General features: G+C 54.3%; 2 long non-coding RNA genes across 4 annotated transcripts; both read left to right on the top strand.

Annotated features, from left to right (window-relative positions):
* The first annotated feature begins 216 nt into the window (after positions 1-216).
* Positions 217-5,724, top strand: LOC132670444 (uncharacterized). 3 transcript variants are annotated; one of them, XR_014137493.1, is made up of 4 exons: positions 217-474; positions 1,337-1,522; positions 1,736-1,920; positions 2,168-2,965. It is a non-coding gene; the product is annotated as an uncharacterized LOC132670444 (long non-coding RNA). The 3 variants fall into 3 exon arrangements; XR_013554477.2 differs by lacking the exon at positions 2,168-2,965 and adding an exon at positions 5,490-5,724 and having other exon boundaries at positions 1,337-1,920; XR_013554476.2 differs by having other exon boundaries at positions 1,337-1,920.
* Positions 5,725-5,790: 66 nt separating this feature from the next.
* On the top strand, positions 5,791-6,103 carry LOC145715380 (uncharacterized). The gene is made up of 2 exons (XR_014137494.1): positions 5,791-5,845; positions 5,912-6,103. It is a non-coding gene; the product is annotated as an uncharacterized LOC145715380 (long non-coding RNA).
* Positions 6,104-6,708: the final 605 nt, after the last annotated feature.

The following is a 6,708-nucleotide window of genomic DNA, read 5'->3' as shown; positions in this document are numbered from 1 at the left end:
TTCTTTCGAGATTTCTCTGTCATGCTTATGGCGAGGCATACGAGGGGCTCTCGCCACCCAGAAATGATGCACGTGGGGGACTTCGACATCACAGGCCACATCCATCCCGGGAATGGCCTCGCCCTTCAGAGAGCAGTGTCACCTCCGCAGGATGCCGGCTGCTTATGCAGAGGCTGTGGCACAAGGAGATGGCAGGAGACTCACCCTCAACGTCGGGACAAGCAGATTCTAGAACTGCTCCCACTCCGTGCCCAGCGTTGCTCTACTCTGGGCAGCATGAGACAGCAACACCACTTTGCCTGAGCCATTTGGATCGGGCGGCCTGTGGCTTGCGGCCAAATACGTCCTCAGGGAGACAAGGATCACGTGCCCAGGCGACCCAGAACCCAGACTCAGGAGACCTGGGTTGATTCCAGTCCCAGCTCCCCCGGAAATTTAACCCGATGTCACTCTCTTCGCCTGCACAGCGGGGAGGTGGGTAAGATACATACCAAGGCCATTTCCATCCATAAAGTCCCGCTGGGGTATCTCTGTCCACATTCACTGGCACGGAGCCTGAGGTCCGTGGTGGCTTTGGTTTTGCCTTCTCTCCCTCTCTCCTCCTTTGGAAAACTGGCCACACTGTACCCGCTGAGTCTCTCTTCTTGTTGGAAGCCGGGGCGGTCTTTGTTTCCGTGAGGCATGGACGTATCCACGTGGGAAGTCGAAACCACAGGCCAGGTAGCATATGTGCACAACTACATTGGGTGGAAAGCGACAGCTCATCGGGAGAAGACAAAACTAGGGTCTGTCCTGGTATCCTACAACCCCCGCCTTAGTTCTCTGCCTCAAGCTGTATGTTATAGACGGAGCAGGCCCGGGTTGTGGCCCGAATCACTCGTGTCTCAACATTCCCTCGGTTCCAAAGTTTTGTTTGCGTGGGACTTTTAGTGTTGATGGGGGGCTGGGGGCTGGTGGTGCGCAGGGCCCCGTGTGTGTGTGTGTGTGTGTGTGTGGACTGTCGTACATCCCCCAGGATGTCCCACGTAGGAGCTCATTCTAGACGACCGGAGAAACAGATGTCCCCAGGGCTGGCATGGAATGTCCCTGGACGGGTCACTTATCCTCTCCGATCTCGGCTTCCTCACCTCTACACTGACTCACGGGGGCCCTTGAGTTCAGGTACCACAGAGTCAGCCAGCATATCCTCTGACTTTGCAACAGAGAGCAGATTTGCCGTGAAATACTGTTGTAAACGCACTCGCAGAGAAAAGACGGCAGCACCCGGCAAAGCACGGGGCGAAAAGAACTAATTGCACGGTTACCGCAAAGACAATCCAACGCCCTTATTTTGCAGCGAGAAAATGGATCCGCTTTGCGGCGCAGTTAACTCTATGGGAAGCAACGATAATTGCTCTGGAACCGAACACCAGCCTCCCCTTGCGCTCACAGATAACTATGCAAATTCTCCCGCTTGCCTATAATGTGGCTCAGAACAAAAATGCCTTTTCTGGTCCGTGCTGGGAATAATTCCTGAAACTCAGTAAGTCTTAACACGCCCCCAGCTCCTCTCGCCGGGGGGGGGGGGAGATTTCATCCCACGGAGACTCGGTGACGACAGCCCCCCCCCGGGGTGGGGGTCCAGCCAGCAGGTCTCATCGGGGGCTGGGGCTTCTAACTTAGCTGCGGAACCCTGAAATGTTTCCAAGTTGAATTATGTAGAAATCGAGGCCCCTCAGGACTGTTGTTCTCCTAGTCTGGTACAGAAGCAAAGGCCGCTTCCTGGGTAGACGGGTCTCCTTTGGGGGTGAATCAACGTCCTCAAAACACGCAGAAAACCCCGTTTGTCTGAACAAGGACCACAGAGTCTGGTGAAAAAAGATGCCTGCCCACAAGCCCCCCTCCCCAAACTGGCCTTCGTTGCCTTGAAGAGATAACCAAGTAAGATAAGTGCTAAAGGGGAAAAGAAGTCTTGGTCTCGTGTTTCGGGTATTCGGAGACAAAGTGCAATTGTCAGAGGCATGAGACACCGGCCGTGGGTGCGGGGAGTCACAAGCCAAACGGGGGTGGGGACGATTTATCTTGTCAGGAAGTCGGCATGTGAAGCAGGAGCAGGGCAAGGGGCGGACGGGGGTCCCTCTGGACCCTCATACGTAGCAGACCCCGGGATTCTTGCATTCCCAACCAGGTTGACTTCGGTCCTGCCATTCTGCAGAAAGCCGGCCAGATCAGGTCCAGTTTCTTTCCCTGGCTCACACAAGGAAGCTGTGAGGTAAGAGTCCTCTCTCCGAGCCCTTCTCTGCCTCGTCCAGAGCGGGCACAGCCAGGACCGGCAGGGTCTAGGGCAAGGGCACGTCTCCGGGGCTGGCCTCAGCTCCCGAGCCCCGTGGGCTCACTCTCCAGCTAGCAGGCCAACTGTTCCGGGCTGGGGAGCAGTGGGCAGGTCTGGGCTTCCAGAGACCGACTTCTCGAGAGGCGGGACAACCTCGCCGAGCGATTGATCCTATCTGGCTGTGAAGGTCATCAGAAACAGGGACTGGCTCCGCGCTTTGACCTGCAGGTTGGGCCCGTGGTGTCCTTTGGGGAGGCAGTAAGAACGTAGCCAACGGCACGCAGGAGGCAGAGACCTGCCTTCTCTCTTGACCGTGTGGCCTCAGTCAACTTCTGATAGGGCAAAGATAGGATAAATTTGGCAGAGAGGGAAAGGTTAGGACCTGAGGTCCCCGGGTGGGGAAAAACACATATTTTGGAACAATGCTGGGAGTGTCCGACCACAGCAAGCCCCCTTAGGCCTTGCGCTTCCTCTTGAGAATGTAACAGGCACGACCCACCCCCCCTCGGGTTTCCCTCAGGAATCCGACCATCAAAATACCTGACTAAAATAGGTAAACCATAAAACTCACATTACAGGAGGGACAGTATGACCACCGGCCGGTTTCTCACACAATGGAGCCGAGCCAATCAGGAGTGGATGACCCAGCACCGAGAGCGATCCAGCCAAGAAGGTTGGACCTGAGAAGGAACGAGGCGAAGGCAAGCGGGGGTGACCAGAACCCTAGAAAACAAAGACCCTTGCCTACAGTCGGGGGCGTTCACCTTTGAACGCCCCCTCTCTGCAAAGAGAGAGCTTTCCCACTATTCTTACTTTCGTATTTTCTGATTAACCTCTGCCTGCTGCTCATTTAATTCTGTCCTCTTCTTCACTCTTCAACGCGGAGAGACAACAAACCCAGGGTATTGAGGTAAAAAAAAAAAAATCCTTCAACAAACTCCTACCCTCTCTTCGCTCCCTCAGTTTCCTCTTCTGTTCGTCGAGGATAATCCCAGTCCTCGCTTCATGGGGTAGTTCCAAGGATCGGGTCTGGTAAGTCGACAGCAGGATCGGCGCGGTTGAGCAAAACGCTCCTAAGTAGCTGGAAAGAACAAAGCAGTGATGCCACGGGCGCGAATTCTTTTATTCGTGGACCAGGGGAACCCTCTGGGGTGCTGGGCGTGGCGGGGAGGGGACAAAAAGGCCAAGGCCAAGTCCCCAACTTCTGGGTCCGTGTTCTCCCTTCTTTCGACAACCTCCACACCGCACACCCCGCCTGGCGCATAGTAGGTGCACAGCAAACGCCCACTCGGTAAGCCCAGCTGGGGAGCCCAGTTCGACTCGCAGATGACTAAGCACCAAGTGCTCTGTGCAGGCGGTAAATACACCCAATAAATGTACCCACTCGCTAATAAATCCCTGCCCATAGGGTAATGGTGCTATCACCTCGGGTTTCTATTTAACTTCTTCCATCTGCTTTCCTGTCTCCCCTTCTTCTCGCTCATTTCCCTGAGTCAGATTTACGTTATTACACGTGCAGAATAACCTGCTCACTTCTCGCTGCTCACGCTACCGCTCCCCTGTTCATCAGCTCCCCGGAGCACGTAGCGCTCGGACTTATTCGAAGCCGCCCCGAGCAGACATTTTTCTGAGCTGTGTTGTTTACTTTTCTGGAAGTCCCACGGCGCGCTCTCATAATGGCAAAGCATCAAGAGCCGCGAGACGGACGCGCGTTCAATGAAACAGGTGCACTAAACAGCCCGAGCCGTTTTCCAGGTCCTGAGTTACGGCCGAACTGGCTCCGATTAGCAGAACGTGGGAGCTCCCGGGGCATGGTGGCACAACTTCTGGTGGGGGACGGGTCTCGACAGCCTGGACGAATGGCTGGAATCATTTGCCACCTGCCCGACTCATTCCAACCACAAGCTGCCGAAAATACCCTCTCTCCGCTTGCCCTTTGCTAAGTGCTGAGGCACGAACCAAAGTCCGTTCCCGAGCTGGGCACCTAATTTTTGTTAATAATATCTTCACTCTATCAATCATTGTTAACTAACGGGAACATTTGAAGAAATTAATTTGAGCCCGGCGAGAGGAACCATCGCAGCTCATTATAAGTCTCCTCCCCAATGAACTCAGCAGCACTGACTGCATCACAAAGACGCACGGTGACTCAGGCTCGCCCGACTTGAGTTCCTCCCACAGAGGACACTTTGTCCTTCAGAGAGCCGCTTCCTATCCCGGGGCTGTGCTAAAGGCTTCTTAATTAAGGTTTAATGAGGGTTTCTCGATAGTCCACCTCATTCTCCAGAAGCATCGCGGTGGCCACAGACCCCTGATGATGTGGGTGCCGGTGGCAGGGGGAGGGGCGTCTAAAATTCACCTGACACTGAGGTCGGCCTTTTGCAAGGTGGCCTCTACATTTCTGCCCAAGGGTAGGGAGCAAAGAAAGAGGCAGATGCTGTAGAAGGAAAGGCCATGGAGCCCCTCGTGCCCCCTGTACCCTGCCCATAGGCCCGTTACCCCAAGCCAACCTGAACATTGCCAACTGAAAAGCCCGCCGTTGGTCTCCCCGGGCCTGTAGCCTCTTAGCCGGGCCTGTAGCCTCTTGGGAACGAGATGGCTGGCCGTGGGGCAGCCCCTGCGGAAGATCACGTTAACTTCCGCTCAGCAAACCACAACCTCGGGATGCAAGTTCAAAGAGCGGCAGAAGCATTCTGAGCATTGAGCATTTTTCAACAGAAATTGTAAGGAGCCACGAGCAAGCGAGATTGGGTTTGTAGTGAACTGTCCTGTGGTGGTCCGTGAGAGACTCGGGTGCTTTGGCTCAAAACCTGTTTTTAAAATATGTGCGTCTGATTATTTTTTTTAAGTTTATTTTATTTATTTTGAGAGAGAGCATGCACACGCGTGCAAGGAAGCACGGGAGGGGCAGAGAGAGACCGTAGAGAGAGCATCCCAAGCAGGCTCCACACTGTCAGCGCAGAGCTCGACGCGGGGCTCGAACCCACGAACCGCGAGATCATGACCTGAGCCGAAATCAAGAGGCGGACGCTTAACCGACAGAGCCACCCAGGCGCCCCGTAAAATATGTGTGTTTGATGATTCATCTCAAATACGTCTCTGTTTAGACACGGCTGCGTACGTTTTGAATGTGTGAAGCCTGTTCCAGCAGCCTTAATGCTTTGTTTTTTCCTTTCAGGTGAAAATCCCAGGCGCCCTTTGTGTTAAAACGAGTTTTCGCAGCTTCCACTTGCAGAGAGAGCCGGATTACATAATTGCATTCAGGAGGCCACCACTAGAAAGTAGCTCATGTGCACGATCAACGCTAAATTCTTTGGGGAGCGGGGGAAAGAACCACACCTTCTTGGACTTTCTTTGTTGTACTTTTCACAATCGAGCGCAATGGCCATCGGGGGTCTTCTTCTGAGCCGTCACATTGCTTAAATGAGTGCATGTCGGACATTTCCAGAGGGGCGAGCTCGGTAAGCACCGAAAAGGGAAGGGTCTCCTCGAGGCTTTGACGGGCCCCGTCGGTTTGGGTTTTTCGGAACGAAGGTGTAGAGCCCTTTAACTTCGGAGCAAGTTGCCCTCGCTCAACACGGACGTTCAACTCGAACGAAGGTGTAGAGCCCTTTAACTTCGGAGCAAGTTGCCCTCGTTCAACTCGTTCAAAGACTCTCAGACACTTGGAGGAAGAGGAGGGGAGAAGTTCTAGGCTTTGCTCCGCACAGGCGAACACTCCACGGTGACATTTGAAAGGCACTGTGGAGGTAATGACTGCTCCAAATATACTCAGAAACGCTTCGCTCTTCATTGTTCTTTATGTGTCTCATTATTGTCATGTCAAAAAAAAAAAGTTGCAAGTGACACATGTTGTTCCTCTGAAAAAGAAAGTCCAAGTCCGCAGGTGAAACCGAAGCGTATACGCGGGAAGCGGAGGCCTGAACGTCACCTCCAGGAGCACAGAGACCGCGTCGCCTCCGGCTGCGGCCGTTGTAACAGAAAGGCATTTCATTTACTGCGGGTTCGCCCATCACTGCTCCATTCCGCCTTCTGCGGTGCCTGGGATGCTTATCGGTACAGATCTGAGCACAATCCCCGAGGAGCGAGCAGAAGAATCCTGAACATTCCAGTCCATTGTTTCAGTAACACGGCCCGGCCCGTCTGCTAACTCCACTGTCCGTATCAGACTGCGGTTCGGTCCTCGGGGGCTGCAAGGGCCATCGCCGCCAAGTCAGCTTCCCTTCTGGGGCTTATAACTTGAGCCACCTTTGTTCTGACCTCAGGACCTTTGCTCCTGCTCTGCCTTCTGCCCCGAGGAGCACTGCCCCCTGGTGTGCGTGGCCGGGCCTTTTTGCCATTCAGGGGTCAGCACCTGGCGGCACCCACCAACACCCGGTCCCTTATTGTGTTTCCTT

Source organism: Panthera onca, chromosome A3 (assembly GCF_046562875.1).
Source record: "Panthera onca isolate mPanOnc1 chromosome A3, mPanOnc1 haplotype 2, whole genome shotgun sequence".
Taxonomy (NCBI): Eukaryota; Metazoa; Chordata; class Mammalia; order Carnivora; family Felidae; genus Panthera; species Panthera onca.
The sequence above is the reverse complement of the archived record's forward strand: the minus strand, read 5'-3'. Positions and strand labels throughout refer to the sequence as shown.